Consider the following 25,115-nt stretch of genomic DNA (forward strand, 5'->3'; position numbering starts at 1 on the left):
ACAGGGCTAACAAACTCATCCACAAGAGCCCAGTGCTACAGAAATGCCAACAGATGCTCCAAAGACCTGGGGGAGGAAGGCTACACCAAGGCGATGGGGTATACCTGGGAAATCTTGAAAGACTAGTCCAGGACAGAAGACTCTGCTGATCTGCTGTCAGAGGTCTACGCCCCAGAAGGGGTGATGTGCTTAAGAAGAAGAAGAAGGAGGAGAGGGTTTGGGATCTAAAGGAGAGCAGTGTAAGGGAAGCAGTCCCACCCATTGGGATCTCTGCACTGGGCTGAGACCTGCTGAGGGAGAGCCCTTCAATCTTACTGCTGCAGAACAAGAAGTTGAAATTGGAGTTCCCTATGTTGGGCCAGTTCACAAGGATCTTAATTAAAACTTTTTCTACTAGCTCTCTAAAATGGCATTGCATGAGGAAACACATGATTATTTGTGCATTAGATGCCAAGTTTCTTTAGCCTCTTGAGGAAGTAGGGGCATCGGTGAGGTTTCTTGGCTGTGACATCAATGTGGTTGGACCAGAAAATATGCACTCTGGAAACAGTGTTGATCAAATTGCAAATGTTCCAAGAAAAATCCCTGAAAGCCACCTTCGTAAAAGCAGTTAAAGTGTAAGACTTTACCTTTTTACCTGGCTCACAATGCCAACTCACTAAACTCACTCAGTGGGTGAACTTCGTTATGAAGAAAGAAAAGCCTAATGGATGGCAAGTGTATGTCTGGACAAAAAAGACACACATTACATTATCAAGAAGAGCCATACCCCGTACCAACTCTGGAATAAATATTGGGAGTGCTGGCAGAGGACAATGTTTCTAGTTGAAATATGAACCTTAAAATGGAATCTTCACTGTTGCTAATGTTTAATATAGCATTTGGAAGATATGTGTTCCACCATTACATTTTGCCCTTTAGAGCAGCATGTGTTTAGGAAAAAGGTTGATGAGATTATATGAGGAAGCAATAGGCCGAGCCAATGACATTCAGACGTGCGGAGTGGATGAGAAGCCCTATGATTGTCAGCCCCATAAGAAAAAGAACCAGAAAGATTGGATGCATGCTAAGTGCTGGCAAATGCATCATAAAGGTCAAAGACCACCAGTTTTTCAGAATGTTAAACACACCAAATGAGGAAGAATTAAGAAACTTTCTGTAACTAATCCAATACATGCACACATTCGTCCATCACGTTCGGACATCCAGAACCTAAGAGGACTAATGAAATAAGATACCAAATATTAGTGACCACAAATCCATGAAATAAGTTTTAGCAAACTTCAGGAGTTTCGCCAAGATGATACTGTCACATCACAATGGAGAAAAAAAGGCTCTAACTTTACAAGTAGATGACAAAATGACAGCATGTACATATAACACACTTGATTGGCAAAAACAAGTGAGCTCAGTAAAGGAGAGCTCAATAAAGTAGAGTTGGATCTGTATGTGAAAATTTCTAAATCTGTCTGTACATATTGAAATTTGTGGTAGAAAATATTCCTTAAAGGAAATGAAAATGGAGTATTAGCAACACTGCAAAGATTACTTTCAACGCCACAGAGCTCATTCTGAAATATTTCACTCTGAATAGAAATGCCATTCACCACAGGCAAAGTATGAGGTGAGAGATCCAGCTGTGAAGATATACCAGCTAATAAATGTAATGCTTACAACTCTGAGTGAGGTTGGAAATCGGAGGACAGATGGGCAAAGATGCAGAGTAGCAGACAATTTCTTTGCAAGTAATTTGGTGTGGCTTGAAAAGATGTAATAAATACAATCAGTACTGAGATTTGGTAAATCAGGAAAGATATTTTGCCTGTTATTATACATGGAATGTGCACATTATATCTCTCAGCCGCAGATGCCCTGTAATCTGAAAATAAAACACAAGACACAAATTTGATTCTTAAAGAGTATTTAAGAAACCAAGTTCTGGGAATAAGTAATACTGATGTGTATGAACAACAAATGTAAGCAAATTAGAGAGTTGTGGTGCAAATTACATTTACAATGGCTTTAAATGAGTTCTTATTTTGTGTATTTCGACAATCGTTCCTGGGTACATAATACATCATTAAAATTCATGAGTTTAATTTTTAATTTGGTTAGATTGATTTCAAGAGAAAAGCTCTTATGTACCACTATCTTGATCTTCTTGAAGCAAGGAACAGGAAGAGGAAATTTGATAGATGTGTTTGAAATCATGAATATTTTTCTTCTATTGGGTAAAGTTTTAGTCAGTAGGGAAAAAGATGGTCAAGTAATAGGCCAAAACTGTGGAGGCGATATTTTACTGTTTAACACACAGGGAGCTGCGATCAAGATTGCACTGCTTGAGAGGGTGGTGGAAGCAGTTTCAATAAGCAGATTCAGATGAATATGTGAAAGGCAAGGAATTACAGTGGCACAGAGGAAGGACAGGAAAGTGATAGTCTTCCTAAAGAATGATCCATCTGTGGAATATTATGTTATGATTACAAAATTTGTAAAGCTTCAATGTCTACAATGCAACATTCTTTGTAAAAGATGAAATACTTTTTTTAACTGGATATACTTTGCATCAGAAAGGGAACGTTACATATATAAAAGATAGGAACGCTGCTTTGGAGAGAAATGGGCATACAAAAATCAAGAGTTATGGCATTATGGTGTTCAGGTAATAGGTATTATCACAGACAGGGTATATGCTGGATGTGATAAATTGTTAACAAAGAAATTGATAACAAGAATGGGTGAAACATGAGCATTTAATGTTTTTATAATACTGTTTGTGAAATGGATCATTGTAACTTGCAGAACTGAAACCTAGCACATATAAATAATGTAAACCATTGTCACAGCAAACATGTATCATGAATGCCCATGGATGTGCATCTTTCTGCCACGTGTTTGAAAGGCAATGTAAAGTGTCTGACCTTATTTACCCAAGTTGCCGGTGCTTTGAGTCATCATTTAGTTATTTCTTGCACCCTTTCAAGATTATGCACATAATTATGTCTGCCTCTCAGTTTTGCTCTGTTGTTGGAGATGCTTTATTTTGAGTGAGAGGTTAAAGTCTGAGACCTTTTTGCCTGCTTTAATAATTCAAATAAAGGTTAATGATCCCGATTCTTTATGTTTATCCTTTGGCCTTCTTCCAGGTTTGACATTTACCAAAAAGTATCTTTTAACAGTTTTCTGTGAGTGCCATTCTGTGATATTGCTTACCTAAACACATTTCAGACAAACTTGCTGAATACAAAGCAGTTTGAAATATATATGTAAACATGTATTCTGAAATTCAAATATGCTATACTTTCAGTGGATTCCAATTGAAAGTTGATTTTTATGTTTTGGAATAAAATGTGAAAGCAAACACTTTTTGTCAGTGTGTGGTGACGTAACTCTACAAATATAACGAGGTACTTCTGGGCCACATTTTAGTTTCATGCATTGAGGCAAATTCCCCACACAGCACTGCTTTTGTATCATTATAGGCCACCTTGGACCACATTGCCTCAGGAGAGACCATGTTGGAGACAATCTGAACTTCTGAATGAAGAGTTGGTCAGTTAATAACTTCCATTAATCCTGGCCCCTAATTTATGAACACACTATCAAACCCTTCCCCCAGTGAGTCCTACAGTATTGACAAAACAATGAATCAATGAAGTTCTGTCTTGAACCCAGAGTCCAAACATAGTGTGAAATGCTGGATGTTGTCTGCAGCAGGAAGATGGAGATCCATGGGCAGAACATGATGGGTACATCTTGGGAGGACATTGACCAAAGTGTTGACCTTTTATCAGATTACGTCAAGAACTCCCAACAGTTGACCTCTATTTTCAAGGCAGTGAGATGTACTCAAATTGGTTTCCTTCTTAAATTACTTCTGTCATATTTTACTTCACTCACTAATGTAACATGGAAGATGTCAGCACGTGTCAGGTTTATGATGCATGAGTTTGTAAGAGTAAAAGCTATTTCTTGCCCTCATTAACCAGTGGGAGAATGTGACAGAAAAGCTCATTACCATGGCTTGGCATCAACTATATTAATCAATCTGTTCATATTTTTGGAAGGTTAAGATCTTTATAATGAATCATAATGCTGTGATGAAAAATAAGAAGATAGAGTTTGCATTTACCTCCTCAGGAAGTAATTTTAAAGTTTAATTAACCACTGTCCAAGAAATAGTTTAATATTTATTCAGAAAGTTCCATTTGTTCATATAATTGCTTCATAACCTTGACACTGGGTCGTGACATAAACAGGATGGAGAATGTAATTTAAATAATGCTATTTTTAAGGCTTGGATAGTGATGAGGAAAGGGTACTTTTGGAAAAAGAGAACCTGAACATAAAAATAAGTCAAACTTCAGTTCATTGAGTTGGACCTCAACTGGAGGATCCTGGCTTTGCATTAAGTCTGTATACAGAGCATCTTGCCACTGTCATTAAGGTGGACAATCCCATAGATGCAAATCTCACTCCCCGAGCAAAGATTTCTCCCATTACTGAGAAACCAGCATCTAGAATTGGTGGTCTCAGTTATTTGAAGATCCACCAAACTGACAGACCTCATCACTGATTTGAGGGGATTATCTCCAAGTCGTAAAAACATAAGAAAGAGGAGCTGGAGTAGCTATTTGGTCCTTTGAAGCTGCTCTGCCGTCCCTATGGATCTTAGCTGATCTTCTACCTCAGTGCCATTTTTCATCACTATCACCCTATCTCTCAATTCCTGCCATATCCAGAAATATATCAAAATCTCTTTGCATAAAATTGATGATTGTTTCCACAGCCTCCTGAGATAGAGAAATTTCTCCTTATCTCAGTCCTAAGTGGCCTACCCCTTTTTCACAAACTGTGCTGCCCTAGATTCAAACTCTTTAAGAGGAAGCTTCCCTAAATCTACCCTGTCATGCCTTTAAAAGTTAATTTTTAAACTTTGAAGGGATCTTCTCTCCTTCTAAACTTTGCTGAATACAGTCTCAGTTTACTTGGTGACACAAGAAATTCCGCAGATGCTGGAAATCTTGAGCAACACACAAAATGCTGGAGGAACTCAGGAGGTCACCCAGCATCTAAGGAGGAAAATGAAAGTTAATATTTCAAACTGAGACCCTTCATTGGGACTGTCTAAAATCTCAGTCTACTTGGTCTCTTATTGTGCTGCAAACCCTTCATCTCTGGAACCAACATAATGAGTCTTGCTGGACTTGCTGTGTGACAAATACATCCTTTCCCATTTAAGGCTCAAACTTTCATCGTTGTGGCTATCCCTCGAGGTCAAGGATGATGGTCTTCATTCTGAAGAAGTAGCCCACAGAGTGAAGATGCCTGTGCATGTATTTGTTTAATGTGTACTTGATGTTGCACTCCAAGAAGCACACGATACTTCACAAATCAACCAACTTATTCCAATGGCATGGAAACCACGACGATTGGAGCTGATGGATTTGTTGCAGCCCTCATCTGCCTTCACGGCTGTTGAGATCAAAGTAACTTGGTCCGTCTGTTCCACCATTGAGGTCTTGGATGGATTGTTCTTTGTCAGGGACCTCTCCCTTGTCCTTACTGCCATGGGTGACCCTACCAGGAGCATTGCTCTCGGGATTACAGGACCACACAAGCTTCTCCACCATGACAAGGTGACAATCCACGGAGAAGACTCAAACTTTACACAACACTCAAGGTGCAGTCTCACCAAGCATTAGTACTTCCTTATTTCTGCAATCAAGTCCTCCTATAATGGAAAGGAATATAACATTCACCTGTGTACAAGCGTTCCCATCTCCCTATGAACATCAGTCCCTCATCATTCAACATACACATGGCTTTTCTGGGTTCTTCTGCGTTCTATACTTGATGTTCATAAGATTTCACAGGCTGAGATCATAGAGTAAGCACATCCTTGTGAATAGCAAGTAACAGCACATAAAATTCAACAAGACATTGCCTCTGAATCAGTTGCTTATTATAGCACATCAATTTTACCATTTTGTTACCACTAAACCCAATAGGACTTTTGTGTTGTACAGGACTGCTGAATTGCTGTTGCCTCACCTGACAGGCATACCTTGGGTTCCTCTGAGAAGCTAACCTCTATAATTCCATCTTTAGGCCATTGCCAGCTTCCTATCAAGCTTGTGCATCTGGAGTGTGTTTCTTCTCATCATCTCTTTCTGTTCCTGTTGCCTTGTCTACTATATATACAAATTCCTTCTGTTACATTAATTTATTGAATGTAGATCCCAGTCTTCAGGGTTATGCTCTATGTTCATTCAAACACTTCTGCCTGTCTACCTTTGTACTGGTCCTCAGTACCATGCACTTGAATTTTCACACTAACTTCCCACATGGGACTTTATGAAAAGCTTCCTGAAAGTACAAGTACATCACATCTCCCTTACTTGTTTTGCAAATTGTGTCCTTAAAAAAAAAACCCTCAGTATGTTTATCAAATACAATTTTGTATTTTGAAATTCATGTCAACTTTGTTTAATTCTGTGGATACTTTCTAAGTGTCTTGTAATTTCATTCTTTTACAATCACCACTACCATTTCCCCATTACCAGTACTGGGCTAACCTGCCTATAGTTCCATTTGTGTTATCAAATTCCCAAGAATTATTTAGGATCTATTGTCATAGTCCGGTCCGTGAAATCCATATTCCGGTTCAAGGTCCGGTCCATCGACCCTTGCTCCAGGTTTTCCTTTCGACCCTGTTTCTGTCCTTGTTGAGCTAATTGAGGCAACTGATGCTATTTGGGACTGGCTGCATAAATACCTCCAGAGAGCAGGGCCTGGTTGCTGGATTGTTCTTGTCCTTACTGCTTGGATTCCCTCCTCTGCCTTCTGTTTCCTCACCTGAAGCCCTGCCTTGTGTTGCCGGTAACTCTTGCCTCACCTGAAGTTCTCGTCTTGCCTTGCTTTGCCAGTAGCCTTGCCTTGTCTTGCTGTCTGGTCCTGGAGCCACCCTGTACCTAGCTCCTTTCCTGTCCCTTGCCTCCGCCCAGGTAAGTCAGGCCGTCTTGCCGTTACCTGGGGTTGGTTCTGTCCCTTCCTGTCCCTTGCGTCCACCCAGGTAAGCCAGGCTGTCTTGCCATTACCTGGGGTTGGTTCTGTCCCTTCCTGTCCCTTGCCTCTGTCGGGTGGTGATCCATGCCTTGCCCAGGAGGAGCCTGCCAAATCTCAAGTCTCCTGCCTCACCTCGAGCCTGTAGATTTCTAGGTTCCTGGTTTTCCTGTCCATGTCCTTGCCATCGTCCTGTATCCTAGTCCTGCCCCTAGTACTTTAGTGTCTGTGTCTTGCACTTGGGTCCGTTCCCAGCCGTGCCCTTATGACATCTATAGAATTTTGGAAAATGATAACCAATGCACCTATTTCCATAACTAACTTCTTTAGAACTATGGGATGCAAAAGATCAGGCTCTGGGTATTTCTTGATGCACCATCCCCACTTCTCTCATATTCTGCCCCATCCCTCTCCTAGGCAGCTGCTGTAAACCAAATACATTTTGAAAAGCCCTGTAGAGTCAGAATCAGACTGATCAAACAGATGAATGGAGGAAGTCACCCGGCTCAGAATCTTGATAAAGCCTGTTTCCTCCGCAGACACCTGAGACATATTTTGCATGTTGATGAACTGGAGATGGCTAAGTTCAATTTCAGCCTTGTGTGGTTATGACTTGTTATTTTAATCCTTATTTAGTCCTGAGCTCTTATCGTTGAATAAAACTTCATTAGTCTGGCAAAAGCTACACTTCAGCATCAGTCAATAATCTTTAATTAGCCGCCCAATTATTTAATGGCATCACAGTGATATTGTTTTGATACAATAAAGAATTCACAATGATCATAAGGCTATATAGCTGTAGTAGAATCCATACCTTGGAAACAATTTTTTGCCAGCTTAATCTACCCCCAGTGCAAGTATTATTTTATATTACATTGTAACTTGTGACATATAGCATGATACATACAAAATTTGTATTACATAACATGTAAAGTATTATTCCATTAAGCTGTAGCTCTGCTGATTAAAAGTTTTATTGGTTCAGGTAGCTTTGTAAATTGGAAGGTATACATTAGTTGACTAACTCACAATTGCTCCATGGTGATCTATTGCTTTGTTTCGGTAATACAGTGAGGTTATCAGTGCAATAATACTGCACATTTCTTAGTAATTAAGTGGACTGATTTATCTAAAATGGAGCTGAGCTCTCTGAGTATTGTTGGAGTTGTACTCATCCAGACAAGTCATGAATATTACATCATAGTCCTAACTTGTGCCTCGTGGATGGTGGAAATACTTTGAGATGACTCATTTGTCAGAGGATACCAGACATTGTTCATTGTATGGGATGGGAATATTCTTGGATAGTCTTCTGGATAACAGTTTAATTTTACACTTCTATTCATAGCTAGGTGTGATATGACAGCAGATCTGTGTTAGGTCTCTGACAGGCAGCACACGTCATATTTTACAGTTTCGCAAAGTTGGAGCTTGGCTTTTAGGTATGTCCGCTCTTACCATGCCCTTCTGCAATCTTCATTGTATCCTTACTGGATGTGATTGGCTATATGCGGGATATGCCAGATTGTGTGCAGCCAAGACCCCATTGACATGTTGCTATAAATGTTAAGGATGCTCCAACACCATTCCAAGAGGACCCAAAGTTGTTGTTATAGATTGGGGATTAAGGAGTCACACTGCACCCACTGTTTGGGCTGCCCTTCAAGCAGTTTATTGCTTCTTCCAACTTTGCAGATTTCTGCTGGAGGTCTCACTACAGGGATCAAAGCTCAGGGGCAAGTCAGCATCAGGCCCCTTGAGAATTGCTGGCAAAGATCTTTCAATGATTCCTAAACATCTCTGGGGGGAAAAAAACTGTGTGTCTCCAATGACATAGATATAAATCATTAAAAATTAAAATCAAACTTTGAATCATTTTCAAATGCTGGAAATTAAATGAGAAAATGTTTAGTTAATTAGAAAAGTTCCCACACCCAAATGAGTCAGGCCACAATACACAAAAACTGAGGGGCCAGGTGAGAAGTACATCCTATCCCTTTGCTCACTGTGTTTGTACTTCACTCATTGATTTAGTGGTGGAATGAACATCTGACCCCAGCTTAATCCTGACTTCAGGATGGGTTTGCAAAGTGGGATTGTACTGACTCACACATTGCAGTTTGCTGGTGGTTCTCACTGAAACTGCTGGCTACATCTTTCTACACCAGTCCTTCCAAAATAAATGTCATGTCGTTCATACCCTTACCTTTTACCAAAGAGTGGACTTCTCTGTAACAATAGTTATTGTTTCTCAGTGTTTGTGAAATACACTGAGTACTTTTCTTTTGGTATTCTGAAAGAGTAGTATTCTGGTTCATTTTGACTTGGTTCTATTCTTATGCTAAATGATTAAGGTTTGATCCCAGGTCTAGTGATTATGAAGGAAGGTTGAAATATTTATTGCTTTCATTATCTATTTTCCTCAGGCTAAATATACAAAAGGAACAATTCTTTTGGAAACAATTGAATTAAACTTGGCTTGATCTTTTGTGATTGAAACACTTTTTAAAAGTTTTGTTCAGAAGTTAAACTTATCACAGGCAAATCTTGGCAATTTACAATTTTTAGTTCCGTAACACCATGGTTCTATTCACTTTGCTGAGGATGTGAAAGTGCCAGAACACTTCTAATAAACTGAAGGGGTGAACTGCAGAACCAAAAATCTGCAGATGCTGGACATCTGACACAAAAACAGAAAATGTGAGAAATAGCCAGTGGGTCAGTCCACATCTATGGAGAGTGAAATAAATTTAAAGTTTTATGTCAGTAATCTTTATTTAGGCCGAGTCGATAACCTGTTTGTAAAAGCATGTATGCATATATATATGAATAATAGAAAAGGAGACTAACGGATGCATTGGCATCATTAAAAAGCAATGAAAAACAAACCCTTTTGTATTCAGAATATTGCTCCTCTATTCCAAACATTGGAAGACCATAAAAATTCTGGGAAGTTACAGACAGTCCTGAACTTTTCAATTTCCCACCATGGGAAAGATTAAGGAGAGAGCCAAAGAGCAGGCCATAATTTGCTTGCTGAACTACATGTCTTGATTTTAAAGACTAAATCATGTACCTTAAAGTTAAATTAAAACAAAAGAGACTATCAGCTAAAACAAGAGAGACTAACTTCTTCAGCTCATAAAGATGAAGATGGACAATATTTCAACGGGACAACAGCCAGAGTCTTGAGTCAAGCAAGAACAAGAATTTCTCGAAGCGTGGTTCTCTACAGACGGATGTATCAACAAACACATTGACATAGAGCTGGTATATGAACCCTTATAGAGAAAAGAGAAATGTCAAATATCAATGAATCGCCAGTAATCTTGAGATCTGGACAGCGAAGCAAACACTTCCAATGGCCCTCCCTTGAGCCTAGCCAATCAGAATCTTCTATTGTTAAACTGTTCACAATGTTCTGAACCAGTCAACCCGATCACGAAGTCTAATTAATATCCATTGGGACCTGGGAGGAGCATATAAGCTGATGTTCTGAAGAGACAACACCCTCAACTGCGCTCTGATGATGGCTTCTCAACTGGAGCCGAAATGTCTGCAAACATTTAGCCAAGCTCTGTGATCTACCAAACTTCCACAAGAGAAAGTAGTTGGAGGGACAAGCGCAGAGTACAAGTGCAAACACACAAAGTTTGAGTACTACAGTGCTGTGTTGGCACAAAAGGAAAAAAGCTGCAGCTTCATAAGCTGCATTGGGGTTACCTACGAAGGCATTTGAATCATTCATATTCTACATGGCCTGGAAGGAGATGCTTATGAAGGCCAATGCTACCTTTGAGCTGGAGGAGTGTACTGATAATGCGCAGGCATTGAATGTGCAACGTTACTTCCAGAGATCTGCTCTGGAATATATTACACACACGCTAATAACTTCACAGAAACTAAAGTTATCTGTTTGTAATGGTAGCCCAGAGTTTTGAAGAATACTTTAACCTACGGCTGAATGAAGTAGCAGAGACCTATAAAATTCAGTGCATAGATTGAAAGCTGGAAGAAACTATCAGTAATTATATGATCATATTCAAAATCTTGTCATGGTATTGTATTTTTGGATCATGAATTCAGAGACAGGTTTATATGTGTTCTAAGTGCATAAAGGATTGAATTGAAGGTGTTTTGCACAATAAAAGCTTTACTGGATTTTGTATGTTTAATTGTGATGGAGTTGAAATGTAATTGCAATAGAGAAAGCAGCGATGAATTCTAGGCATTTCTTCCGTAGTATTTTCCTCTTGATCCCCTTTTTCCTGCTTTACCAGAATCAGCATCAGGTCTATAATCACTGACATGTGTCCTGAAATTTGTTGTTTTGCAACAGCAGTAGAATTATCATAGGTTACAAAAATGGATAAATATCACAAAAAGGGGAATGATAGACCATTCAGAAATCTGATGGCAGAGGGGAAGAAGCTGTCCTTAAAACATTGAGTGTGGGTCTTTGGGATCCCGTACCTCCTCCCAAATGAAGAAGGCATGTCCTGGAATGTGAGGGTCCTTAACAATGAATGCTAACACCTTGAGGCACAGCCTTTTGAAGATGTCTTTGATGACCAGGAAGGTTATGCTGATAATGGAACTAGCTGAGTCTATGACTCTCTGCAGTTTCTTGCGATTCTGCGCTTTGGAGTAGGCTGTGATGCAATGTCAGAATGCGGTCCACCATACATCTGTAGAAGTCTGCACAAATCTTTGGTGACACACCAAATCTTCTCAAACTCCTAATGAGGAGGAGCCACTGCCCTGTCTTCGTGATTATATCAATAAATTCTCTGAGGTGTTGATGCTCAGGAACTTAAAGCTACTCACCCTTTCCACCACTGACCCCTCAATGACAACTGGTGTGTGCTCTCCTGACTTCCCCTTCCTGATGTCCACAATCAGTTCCTTGATCTTGCTGACATTGAGAGGGAGGTTGTAGTTATAAAACTTCTCAACTTGCTGACTTATCTCACTCCTGTATGCCTTCTTGTCTCTATATGAGATGCTGCCAATAGCAGTAGTGTCATCAGCGAATTTATAGATTGTGTTTGAACTGTGCCTAGCCACATAGTTGTGAGCGTAACAGAGTATAGCAGTGGCTAAGCACACATCCTTGAGGTGTACCTGTGTTGATTGGTCTTACTACAGTTTCTGGGATGCCACTGATGCTTAATAAGTAGTTAAAGATTTTGTTGGGGGTGGGGGGAGTGGGGAAGGATATCTCTTCATTTCACTTTTTGAGGCTAGCCGTATGGAACTTGAGTTCAAAAAGGCATGGTAATGTGTACATTTGCAAGTTTTGCAGTCAGATTTACTTTTCAATATGAGGTCAAAGTGATAAAGCTCATGCAATAGTTATCACAGTCTCTTAATACCTCCTACTTTGGGATAATTTGTGGCAAAAATTTACATTTTCAGCCATTTGTTGTTACATGCTAATATGCCTTTATCTTATGACAACAGTAATCATGTATTAGCTAAAGGTTGAACTTGCAGTGAGACGTTGTTTGTAATAATTCATGAACCAGAGCATGCTGGCATGTTTTATATATTTATTGCCTTTGAAATATTTAAATTATAATATAAAGTTCTGATATTAACAACTTATCCTAAACTGTTCTGATAGGCATTCACAGTATGAAAAGTCTCAATTTTCTTCTGAATATTAGTGAATAATTACCCTTTCATAATTAACATAGTTTCATGAATAAGTTATTACAAAAATTCCAATAATCCAGCATACATGTGGATTGGCAGATTTTCCAGAATATTAGATGTTAATTTGTCAACATAAGTACTGTACTTCATTTTTATTTTAGACATTACTTAGTATTATTAATTTTCCTGTGTTTAATTTTCCTGGCTGTTCAACAATTATTCCGTAGCCATTGTGCTGAATATCTTTTCCCTGGATACTAGCAATCACGTTTCCATAATTTATTATTCAATGTTTGAATATGACTGAAGCCAGTCTATGTGTTGTCTGTGTTGCCGTGGATCAGCATATTAACGATAGAGAGGAGGGGTCATAGAAGAACAACTTTAAGGCATTGGAGGTGACTGTGCTAGAGACAGGGATTCCAGTAACTGAAAAACATGAAAACTACGGCAATCTGAAATTTAAAGATAAACCTGGAGATTCTTGGTGATGCTCAGCAAGTCAGGCAGCATCTGTGGAGAAAGAATCAGTGTTAATGTTTCAGGGTGATGACCTTTCAATAGAAATATTACAAATCCAAACTATTTTATGTTGGGGGGGTGGAGAAAACAAAGTGAATGTAATATAGGGTGGAAACAGGAGAGATTGAATGATGTGGTGTCCTTGAGGACTTACAGTAATATTCACAGATAATCCACCTGGTTAATAGAGGGTGAAGGGAAACAAAGCAGGCTCTGGCTGATCAAAGCTGAGCCCATGGGATACTGAGTGGGAAAAGCAAAACTCTACAACTGCCAGCAGCCTGGAAGGAAAACAGAATGCTGGATATCTTCAAGAGAATGGCATAGGTCTAAACTACGTCTGTCTTTTTCTTTTTGCTCTCTTAATCCTTGATCCACTCTTACATCTCCATTCAGAACTGTATTTCTGCTTCTTCCTGCACTCTTAGAGAACTTGAAGGTTTCACCACCTTGCTTGCCAGCTTCCATCCTGCTCTCATTTTTATGAGGTTCATTCCTGACTCTTCCCTCCTTCTTCTCAACTTGTCCAACTCTGTCTTGAGTGTTGTCAGTGAATAATATCTATTACAGGACAAAACCTCCCCTCTGTCTCCATTCTTCTTTTTACCTCTGTCTGTCTGTTGTCCATTGATGTGCTACTTACATAGATCCACCACCCGCAGACAGCAAGTTGTCACAGTTAATAGCTTGCATTCCTATTCTATTCATTAAAATCTCTTTTCCAAGAAGATTGGTGAGGTTGTTAATTCAACAGCACCTTAGAAGTAACTTGTATGGGTCCAGAATTACTATTCATTCCATCTTGGTAGAATTTCACTGGGCAAATGCTGTGGAATATATGAAAGCATTCAGTAATTATTTACTTTGTTTATTTGGCAGTTTAAAATAACAAAATCAAAGCTGTGATGGGTAGAAATATGAAATTATAATTTGTTTGAACATAAGAGAATGCACCCATTTTAAATAATGATAATTGAGATTAATAATAGTACTTTTCTCATAAGATTCAAGACTGTTTAATGTCATTTCCTGTATACAAGTGTAAGGAAAATGAAATAATTGTTACTCCAGATCTGATTCCTACAACATCTGATGAGGTATTGGTGTACAAGAATCACTCTATCTTTTAACAACCAAAACAAAACAACCACCATTATCAGAATAAATTGAGATATTTTCCAGGGCAACTCTCTAAGCCCACTATAGTTTTGTCCAGCTTTAAATCTGCTCTCTAATTTACTGAATCAAATCGGAGACAACCAAGTGAATTATACCTTGACACATCTTCTATACATGGATAATTTTAAATTATATGCTCCATCATCAGTAAAGCTAAAACAATTAATTTAAATAGTAGAACTATTTTTAAAAAGTATAAACATGAACTTTGGACTAGATAACTGCAGAACATTAAACATAAAAAAAGGTGCTGTAGAGCTAGTAGAATTTAAAACAGAGCAGCTGGATGCAACACAATCGATGGATGAATATGAAACATTTAAGTTTCTGGGATATCAACAATCAAAGAAAATAGATCATTGTGCACTAAAGGGAAAACTTTTGACAGAATTTACTTCAAGGCTTAAGAAAATCTGTCAGAGGTCAATAGTAAAAATATAACACAGCCAATTAACACTTTCGCTGTACTCATATTAATGTATTCTTTTTTATATAATATCTTGGTCTGAAATTGATCTGGAAAATATACAAAGAAAAATAGGAACTGAAATGATAAATTTTAGAAAACACCATGAACATTCAAACACACTTCAATTAACACTACATAGGACAGAAGGAGGAAGAAGAATAACAGACATTAAAAATTTACACAACAGTCAGCTAAAAACTACTAAGGATATATTTTCATCAATGAAAATGAAAATTTCAGCACTCCACAAGACCATATGCAATTCTGATAAGAAGTACACACCACTAAACTTAAATGAAAGCACAATCCTAAAAAATGAAGAAATTAACACTACAGAAGAAAAAGTTAATATTGGAAGAGCATGGCCTCTATGGAAGACATTCCCATGATCTGAGCAGAGGCGATATTGACAATGAAACATCAAACACCTGGCTCAGAGTAGGAGACCTCTTCCCAGGGGTTTCTCGTAACAATACAGGACCAGGTGGTTAACACAAAAAGTCATCAAAAATACAAAATAAAAGACCACCAAATTCAAGACAATAAATGCCAAGAGAAATCAGAAACAATCCAACACATTACAGAAACTTGCAGCAGTTTACCTCAATCTGATTACTTCCACAGGCACAGTCGAGTGGCAAACATCATTCACCATAAACGACACCATACCTTACTATAAATACAAGCCTGATCCAGTTTTAGAATCAGATTCCTACAAATTATATTACAACCGATCCATTATTACAGAGAGGACAATTTATAATAACTGTCCAGACATAATACTGCAGCGTAAACAAGCAGGATTAACTTAATAAATATAGCTGTTTCAAATACACATAACGTACAGAAATAAATAAGTTTACAACACTAGAAATATGCTGAACTAAAAGAGGAAACTGAAAGATTTTGGAATATGTACAGGGTATACATTGTCCTGATAGTAATATCTGTAACTGGCATCATCCCAAAGGCAATAGCATTAAACAATTAGGGCTACATGGTAATATCTATGTAAATCTCTGGAAAGCTACAATATTAAACACCACTAGAATAGTCTGAAAGTTCTGAGTGATTGAGAGATGAGTGTGCATGACTAAGCCCATACCTCAGGTTTTGCCCGCTTGAACTGAGTAAAAATAAAAATATTCATAAAGCACAAAATAAATATAAATACATAAAATAGCTTATATATATAGATTGATTCTGTGTGCGTTAAGTGACACTAGACCGTACATTATGTGACTGATGGGAAATAATAAAGGAGAGGTGGAGTTAGTGGGTGAAGGTGTTGATCAACTTTACTGGTTGGGAAAAGTAACAGTTTAAGCATCCGGTGCTCCTGCCATGGATGCTACATAGACCCCTCCTAATGGGAGTGTGACAGACAGTTCATGAACAGACTGTGTGGGAGCCTTCACGATGTTGGCTCCCTTTTCCGGCTCCTTTCTGCATATATGTCCTTGACGACAGATAGGCTGGTACCAGTGATACGTTGGGCAGTTTTGACAGCCCGTTGTAGAGCCTCCCTGTCTGCCGCTGTGCAGTTTCCACACCAAGCAGCGACACAGCTTGTTAGGATGCTCTCTACTGTACATCTGTAGGATAACGTGAATATTGATGTGCAAAGCCCAGCTCTCTTCAGTCTCCTCAGCTTCCTTGATGAGTTGTTGAGCTTTTTTGATTGTGTAGACTGTGTTCTGGGACCATGAGCGGTTTGTGATGCGCACTCCCTGGCGTCTGAAACTGCTTGCACTGCTGTGTCGCCGATGTAAAGTGGTCTGTGAGTGGTGCGAGTTTCCTGAATTCCTGAAGGTGAATCCAGAGATATGCAATTTGTATGCTTACAAGAGCGTGATCTTTTTGACAGGAGTAATGGGCAGACTGATAAGTAATGTTAGTAGGTTGTGTTCTGTGTCCGGTAAAAAGTTTGCTAATATCAGTGATTATCTAGGCATCTAAATTTTAAAAAAGGTTGAAAAGTTGAACAAAATTGTATTGACCTGAAGGTATAATTTATTTATTGCATATTGATTTATATTAGTAAAATTTTCTTCAATTTTTGCATTAAATGGAAATACAAAAAGTGTAAAAACTTGTAGGAATAATTTTCTGTAAATTTGTCACACTGATTAAGGAAATTATTGTTCAGTGCAATAAAAGCAGACATTTACCATTCCCTTCTCCCTAAGGAGAGGGAAAATCAAATATATAGCAACATTTATTTCACATTTTAAAATTACAAATATCATCTATATGACATTCACATAATTGGCAATGTGTCACCATCTAGTGTGGTCTTAGGGTTTGACATAAGCTGATACTTTTGGAGTATTTGAATTACCATATTCAGACCATCAGTAAGCTGTGTACCTCTCTGCATTATTACAAATCCTTAATAGCAATGTTTCACAGCAGATCATTCAGTCAAAATAGATTAAATTAACTAAGTATATCAGTAAATATTATCGGACAAAACCACAATTTTAGAGCCAAAGTCTAATTACTTTCATAATTACCCTGTGGAAATTACAAATATTAATGAAGAAAATGTTTTAAATAATCTCTTTATGAAAAATGCTACTGAAGCTGTTAGACCCTCTTAAATTGGATTCAGTGTTTTAAAAATCTATTTATTTAGTTAAGGTTGTTTGAGAGTTAGGGTTGTAAATACATATACTTAATCTCACAGCAATGTGAATATCATTGCATAAATCCAGGGGCTGATTCAGAAAAATAATGTGAATTATTTTTAACGATGTAGTATCCAGTATAAATGAGTTTAAACGTTTTCAATTTCAATCAGAGGTTGAACAACTGCTGAATCAGAATGAATGAACTGAACCAAACTTGATGTTTAAATTCTACAGTAAGTTTTATATTACAATGACACTTACCCTTATAATATGGAACATAATTATAGACTGTGAAACTAACATAATTAGTCACTGAAATAAAGAGAGAGCACGGCACTATGATAAGGGGAATGAAATTGTAATAGGTTCGCAATAATTGAAAGGAATAGCATAGAAATTATGGGAATGGCAGTGTAATCTCTTGAGATGATCTCAGAGCTTTATTTAATCACCGGAATAATACTGCTTAATCACTGACTAAAGTATCACTTAAAGCCAGTTTGAACACAGCTTTCTGTTCTGGTATGATTGTGCCACACTAATACAACATACATAAAATTAATTCCTCAAACAACTTTTCATGACTCTATTTCTGCAGTCTGAAACTCTCGTGGCCCTGTTTTAATCTGAAATTTCTCAATCATCTGAATATATTCCACGAGTGTGACTTTGATAATATTCCCACCTGCTTAAGTGATTGTTCTGTATGGGGCATACATGGATTTTTAATTATTTTTGAAAATGACTCATTTGCATCACAGCTAAGGCTGTACTGTTAAAAAAAAATAGAACAACATCTCTTGATGGAACCAAACATTTGTATCTATTAGTATAATTCTGGGCCAGAATTTAAATTAATAATTTAGCTGTAAATGTCAGTGATGTACATCTGTGAGCTTTGTGGAGTATTTTTATGATCCAGATTGAGATGCAAGGTCATATTGAATATTTTAAGCCTGAGTAATAGAGGCATTGCTGAGAAAGTTATTTCATGGAGATTGACTGAGATTGATGGTAGGCAGATGGTTTGTTGTCCATAATTTGCCATTTTGTGGGTTGAATTTTCATTTCGAATTCCAACTTTCAGTAGGGTTATTATGGTGGAAGTGCCTGTGGTGCAAATGCATGAAAATGGTTGCATATGTTAAGGACAAATTAAATTGACCTTATTTACCCCATTTGTTGGTCTCAAACACTTCATTTGTTGGTTTAGTGATATAGATAAAGATGAGAGGGAATGATATAACTTGATTAAATGTATGCTGCATTGTCCTTCATTTTAGATGGTGAGGGTTGTAGTAAACTGTTGGCCAATAGTTTATTAAGGACTGGTGGGGCCATCTGACCACTTGCTCTGTTCATGGACTTGTCAGAGAGTCTTGGGGCTGGATTGTGCATTGTAAGTTATACTGAGGTGAAGGAACAGATACCCTTTGTATCTGTGGGACTAGATGGCACATTCATTTGAATTTGGATGCTATTTTGAATTCACACGCTAAGGTTAATTAGTTTTATTTTGTTCATTTTATATATATCTCTACATATTAATGAACAGAATTTTGATATTTCAACATTTTTTTTCCTCAACACATTTTAAATGTGAGGTTATCAGCAGATATCCCAGCAGCTTCTTCCAAGGCGTTTAGCACAACTCTGCACAGCCACAGGGTCTTTCAGTTATAACTACACCACATGGTGGGATCTGAGCAAGCTCTGCAGATCTCAGATGCTGTGACAACTCATGCTAGCTTAACCTGCTATCAAAGCTTTCTGACAGATTGAATCCTTATGAAAGTCACTGACATTCAGAGACTTTGAAAAGCTATTGAAAATTAATTTTGGTATTCATCGTTTGAAAATTCATAAATTTTTCAAGTCTGTTTTTGTGTTTTAGTAAAATAATGAAGAACAATTGTTAATGTAATTCACCCAAAGAAATATAAGTTACTTGTTACTTGCCTCTCCTCATGTTGAAATAGATGGTATTGCTTGATCCATGCCTGGAAACCAGCATTGGCTCAGCAAGTAGATTTCCCAGTGCCCCTCTGGATGAACTACACAGTGGTGCTTTACCACTGGATTTCATGAGGAAGGCAGTCAGAAACACCTCAGGAAATATTGGATTTCCAATTCCGCGTGCACTTGAATGATGGTCCTGATATTCCTCATTGTTATGGGAGAAGATTCTGTGCTATTACTGTAGGACTAATTCTGGCAGATGCCTTTAGGTATTAAAGCAAATGGTCCAAGTACTTTTAATACCATACATTAAAACTGCTTCAAATTGATATTTCACTTAATAACCATCTCAAATCAATATGTTGTGCTTGAATTATATCTTCTTTTATTTCTGAAAAATTTATAAACTTATCCCCACATCTTGCACTACCAGCTATATTTGGGTTGAAAGGCAAAAGGGTCATTTGTTGCTAGGTCTGAACTAGTACTCTTCTTGTTGGCTTGGAGGCCATTGGTGATGTTCCCTTGATTAGACTCCTGTGAAAGAGCTCGGCTCTTGCATTTCCTGTGAAATGATTTTACCAAGACGAGGGAGTTAGCAGATTAGAATACTAAACCTGTATCTTATTTATTTTTAGCTTTGATTTGTAGAGGTTTGGTTTATAAATATAACTGCATGATAAAACAGAGTGGAGTTTTAAAGTCTTTCCCTCTGGGTGCATCCATGTGTTTCCATTTAGTGTCGCACAACTGAGTTGCCTTTCAAGCATTATTTTCCAGAATGCATTATGATTTAAAATACAATTGTCTAGAAATGTCATTGATTAGTATTTGTTTATTAGTTGCTAACTGCCCAAAATTTGATTTTATATACCTTGAGTAGGTTGCCTTCTTAATAATTTCCAGAACTGCAACCATTGCAAAATTTGACTAGATATTTCTGGGAGGGTGAGTGATTCATGCCAGCTCGGTAGATCTTTAGATCTTGTGACATCATACATTTGGCACTGCACTGCAGATCAACTACCTTTTGAAATTGGACATCTGATAATGAAGAAATGGCTGGTCTATCACAGTCATGGGACCACAAGAAGCAAAGCTTACTGAAGGTGACCAATGAGAAGTGATTTCCACCATCTTCACTGTGGTGTTGTTTACAATGCTCAAGATATGTTTTCTACAGCAATTGCAGTCTTGTTAGTTTCTACAGGTGTTATAATCTCTGCAGCACTGAACATCCTGCATCTTGTAGTGGCAGGGACCTTTCACAGAGTCGGGCTGATCATGAAGAAGCTTACATGAAGAAATGGCCACACACATAGGATTTTGGATTTACCCTTTGTCATGTTTTCCACTCACCATGGTAGTCTTTCATCCAGTGGTCTCTGGCTACCATGGGAAAATCCTTTAAGGTTTGATGATCTTCACTATCATCAGCATCAACATTGTTGGAGCAAAATAACTTTCATGCAGCATTTGTGGAAACGTGAAACTTAAACCACTTGACTTCTTCTGAGGTAGGAAATAAAAACAAATATTAAAAGATTAGCCTTGTATCAAAGGTACACACATCAGAATTAGCTTTACATGCAATAACAGTTTTAGTCAATTTCTAAGTAAGTGCTTTAGAGAATAGCATCTCTAACATTGCAATCTCTTTGGATCCAAAAATAGTTTGTAATTAATATGACAACAGGATATTTGAAGAAATGTTGGATTGAAGTAATAGGTTTCCTAAGCACCCAAGTCAGAAAAAATTACTAAAACATTTAACTGAATTGTTTGATTCTCCAAATGGGTGTGTCACATCCATGTTGAAGTATAACTAATTATAACTTTCCTTTTTCTGACCATATTAGATAATTTATGTGTAATTAAAAGTGACATCAACAAATTAATACTTTCAGGAAGTGCCGTGCAACTCTAATTCATAGAAGAGGCAGGAGATCATTTGGTCGATCAAATCTGCACTAGCATACTTGAAGAGTTAATCTTTCTCCACCGCTCTTTCCCTATTTTTATGGAAGTTTCTTCTCCTTTCTAATTCTCTTTTTGAAGATTATTTTGAATATGTTTCTAAAACTCAACACATTCTGGATCAATCATTGTTTGCTAATGAATTTTTTTTTCATTGTCCTGATCTCTTGCTTGTAACTTTAAATCTGTGCCCTTTGCAAATCAGCATTTCAGCTATTGGCATCTTTTCCCTTCACTTTATCATAATCTTGCATCCTTCTATTAAATCCTTTCTTGTCTTTCTTTGCTTTGTGGAGTACAAGGGAATCTTCTGAAGCCTGTTGTAGAACAAGAACACATACTAAAGCCCTTCCAATAAATTACATATGTAACCCTTTCAAATCGTCAAACTGTTCATGCCCTTCTTAAAACATAGTGCCAAGAACCTCCAAGACTTCAAATAGGACCAAACTTGTGCTTTATATAGATTAATTTACTGTGTTTTATACTCTTATGATTAGGATATTTAATGACCTATCGCCTCATTTAATGATTTGTCCAAAAGCAACCCAGATCATCATCTTGCCCTCCACAGCTACAAAACTTAATGTTATTTATGGACTTTTCTAATTCTTCCTTACACAAATTTACATGCTGAAATGCTTTTGCCACATGTCATCCCAATCCACTAGTCTGCCAGTGTCCCCTTGAAGTCTTTTACTGTGCTCGTCATCTTCTGTGATCCATAGACCTATGCCCCAAAATTATTGTAGTTAATTTACTTCAATAACAGTGGTAGTGCTAATGCTGAATCCTTGTTTACTTCTCTTCAATTCAAATGTGAAACTTCTATAGATGTGTGGTGGAGAGTATACTGCCTAGTTACATCATGATCTGATATGGAAACACCAATGTCCTTGAATGGAAAAGCCTACAACAACTAAATCCCTGCCACCATTGAGCACATCTGCACGTAGCACTATGGTAGGAAAGCAGCAGCCATTATCAAGGCTCCCGACCATCCAGGTCATGTTCCCTTCTCACTACTGCCATCAGGAAGGAGAAAACTGGCCTCAGGACCCACAGCACTGGGTTCAGGAACAGTTATTACCCCACAACCATCAGGCTCATGAACCAGAGGGGATAACTTCACTCAACTCCACTCACCCCAACACTGACCTTGTCCCATAACCTATGGACTCACTTTCAAGGACTCTTCAACACGTGTTCTCAATATTTAGTGCTTATTTATTATTATTATTTTGTTTTTTTCTTTTTGTAGTTGCACATACTGTTGTTTTTTGCACATTGGTTGTTTGTCCATCTCGTTGTGTGCAGTTTTTCATTGACTCTGCTGTGTTTCTTTGTACTTACTGTGAATGCCCACAAGAAAATGAACCTCGGGGTTGAATATGGTGACGTATATGTAATTTGATAATAAATTTACTTTGAACTTTGACCTTTGATTTAGCACAAACCCTTCACTCTCTGTGTCTGAATGAACTAGGTGTCCTGATGTAGGCTCTTCATTTCTCACCACAGATGCCCCCTGATGTGCTGAGTTACTCCAGCATTTTGTGTTTGTTTCCCTGAACTAACTTTGTTTCCTTGCCTCTTTTCTTGGTGGGTTTCACCTTAGTTATCAAGTCCATAAGCAGAACATTAAAAGCAAAGCTCTTTGAGGGCTTACATACTCTGTACATGCATAGTCATTCACTCACTCTGTCGTTTCACCAACAAAAGTCAATCATGTTGACAAAACACAATTAGCCCTGAAGTACCCAACTCTGTGCTGCCTCACATCTTCAGTGACCCAGGTCCAATCCTGTCCTCCGGCATTCTCCACGTAGTGTTTGCAAGCTCTCCCTGTGACTGTGTGTGTTTCCTCCAGCTATTCCAGCTTCTTTCCATATCCCAAAGTTGGACAAGCTGTGTAGGTTGATTAGCTACTTTAAATAGACCCTAGAGTATAGCTGGGTGGTAGAATTGGAGGATGGGCATGGGAGAGGTGGTAGTTGATGGTATGGTGAGGAGAATAGAATGGGATTAGTGTAGAATGCATATCAATGGACGATTGATGGTCAGCACGAACTTGTGAGCTGAAGGGCCTTTTCCAATGCTGTGTGTCCCAGTGACTAATTCATCCCTTCATTGCCACCCATCCTTGATTGAAGGCATTTTAACCATGATGCTATGTTGATATTAATAGAATTAGAACTGAAAATTGAAATAGAAGTTAAGCTTCTGGAAAATGCAAATGTTTTATTGAACTTAAAGCTGATTTATGTTATAAATATAAGTATATATTTACCTCCCACAACCAGTCATGTTAGTGTTCTGAATTCATTTTGACATGGACAAGAATTTGCTATGACCACAATGGATGTTTCTATAAAATCTGAGAAATGCCAGTCAAATTTTGTCATACATGCAATTTTTTTGAGTTCTGATTTTTAAGAAATACAAAAAGAAGATCTGGTAGATCAAATAGGTAGAGTGGTGGACTAGACTTTAAACCAAAAAGATTGAGGGAGTAGTTTTCAAATACAGATAAAATGTGAATTTTCAAGGTAGTAAAGCAGAAAAGCAAATGGGTAACGTCAGTTGATTTTTGTAAGGAAAGGCGAAGACCTTAAAATAAAGTCACAAATTCCAAGACTCAGGTTACATTAGGGGAAAATGGTAGGATGTTAAATGTGTTAATCTGAATACAGGTTACATTTCCAATAATAAAGATGAATTATGGCATATCATAATAGACTTATTTGATCCAATAGCTGCCTCTAAGATGTGACTGTAGGCTAATCATGGTTGGTATCTGCATATTACAATTGAATCATAGAAAAGATAGACAAAATGGAAAAGGTTTGTATGAGGGGAAACTGGCTAAATAAATTATGAAATTAGATAATTTAATGTAAACATTTAATCTATTTTAAGGAATTAATTAATGTTTCCTAATGAACAAACTTTTCCTGGAGAAATAAAAGCATCACTGGAAGACAGTTCAGCCATATCTAACTGGGGAAGTTAGTGATAATTGATTATAATAAGTGTACAGGATATGACCTTTAAAGATTGAAAAGGCTTTAGATGTTACTAAATGTTGACCAAGAAAGTAATGGTAATCAAGAAACTTATGGTAAAGAAGAGGTTGAAAAACATATAATTGCTTTTAAGAACTTTTGCACATATGTCAAACTGAATGTACAGTAAATATGCATCATTCAGAGGCAGAAGGCAGAATATCATGGCTAATATGGAAATGGCAGTGATGTTGAACAGGTAACATGTTCATCTTCACTGTAAAGACTGGCAAAGAGTGCAAAAGAAAATTCGAAGCAAACATCTACTGAAGATGATGAACTTAGAATAAGTTAATTAACAAAGGATAAGGTCATGGATCAATGAAATAAAAAAAACAAATCCCTTGAACCTTGTAGTTTATCTTCTATAATATTAAAAAAGAGCTGTAAAGATACGTCGATGTCCCAATTCTAGAACTATCAGTTCTTACTCCTATAGTTACAATAGCATAAATTCTCTGGTTTACTTTAAAAACCACAAATAATTGTTTAGCTTTGTTAGCAATAGTTGCCGTGGAATACTGTTTAGGTGTTTTTCTTGTTCCTTGCTTGGTATTTGGCAACAAGTTTTTTTTTAAATTATAGGAT

At 37.6% G+C, this 25,115-nt stretch overlaps 1 protein-coding gene across 5 annotated transcripts in view; it reads left to right on the forward strand.

Annotated features, from left to right (window-relative positions):
- ptprz1a (protein tyrosine phosphatase receptor type Z1a) overlaps window positions 1-25,115 on the forward strand; it is a 265,905-nt gene that overhangs the window by 17,074 nt on the left and 223,716 nt on the right. The gene's annotated exons all lie outside the window — the stretch shown is intronic.

Source organism: Mobula hypostoma, chromosome 9 (assembly GCF_963921235.1).
Source record: "Mobula hypostoma chromosome 9, sMobHyp1.1, whole genome shotgun sequence".
NCBI classification, from domain to species: domain Eukaryota; kingdom Metazoa; phylum Chordata; class Chondrichthyes; order Myliobatiformes; family Myliobatidae; genus Mobula; species Mobula hypostoma.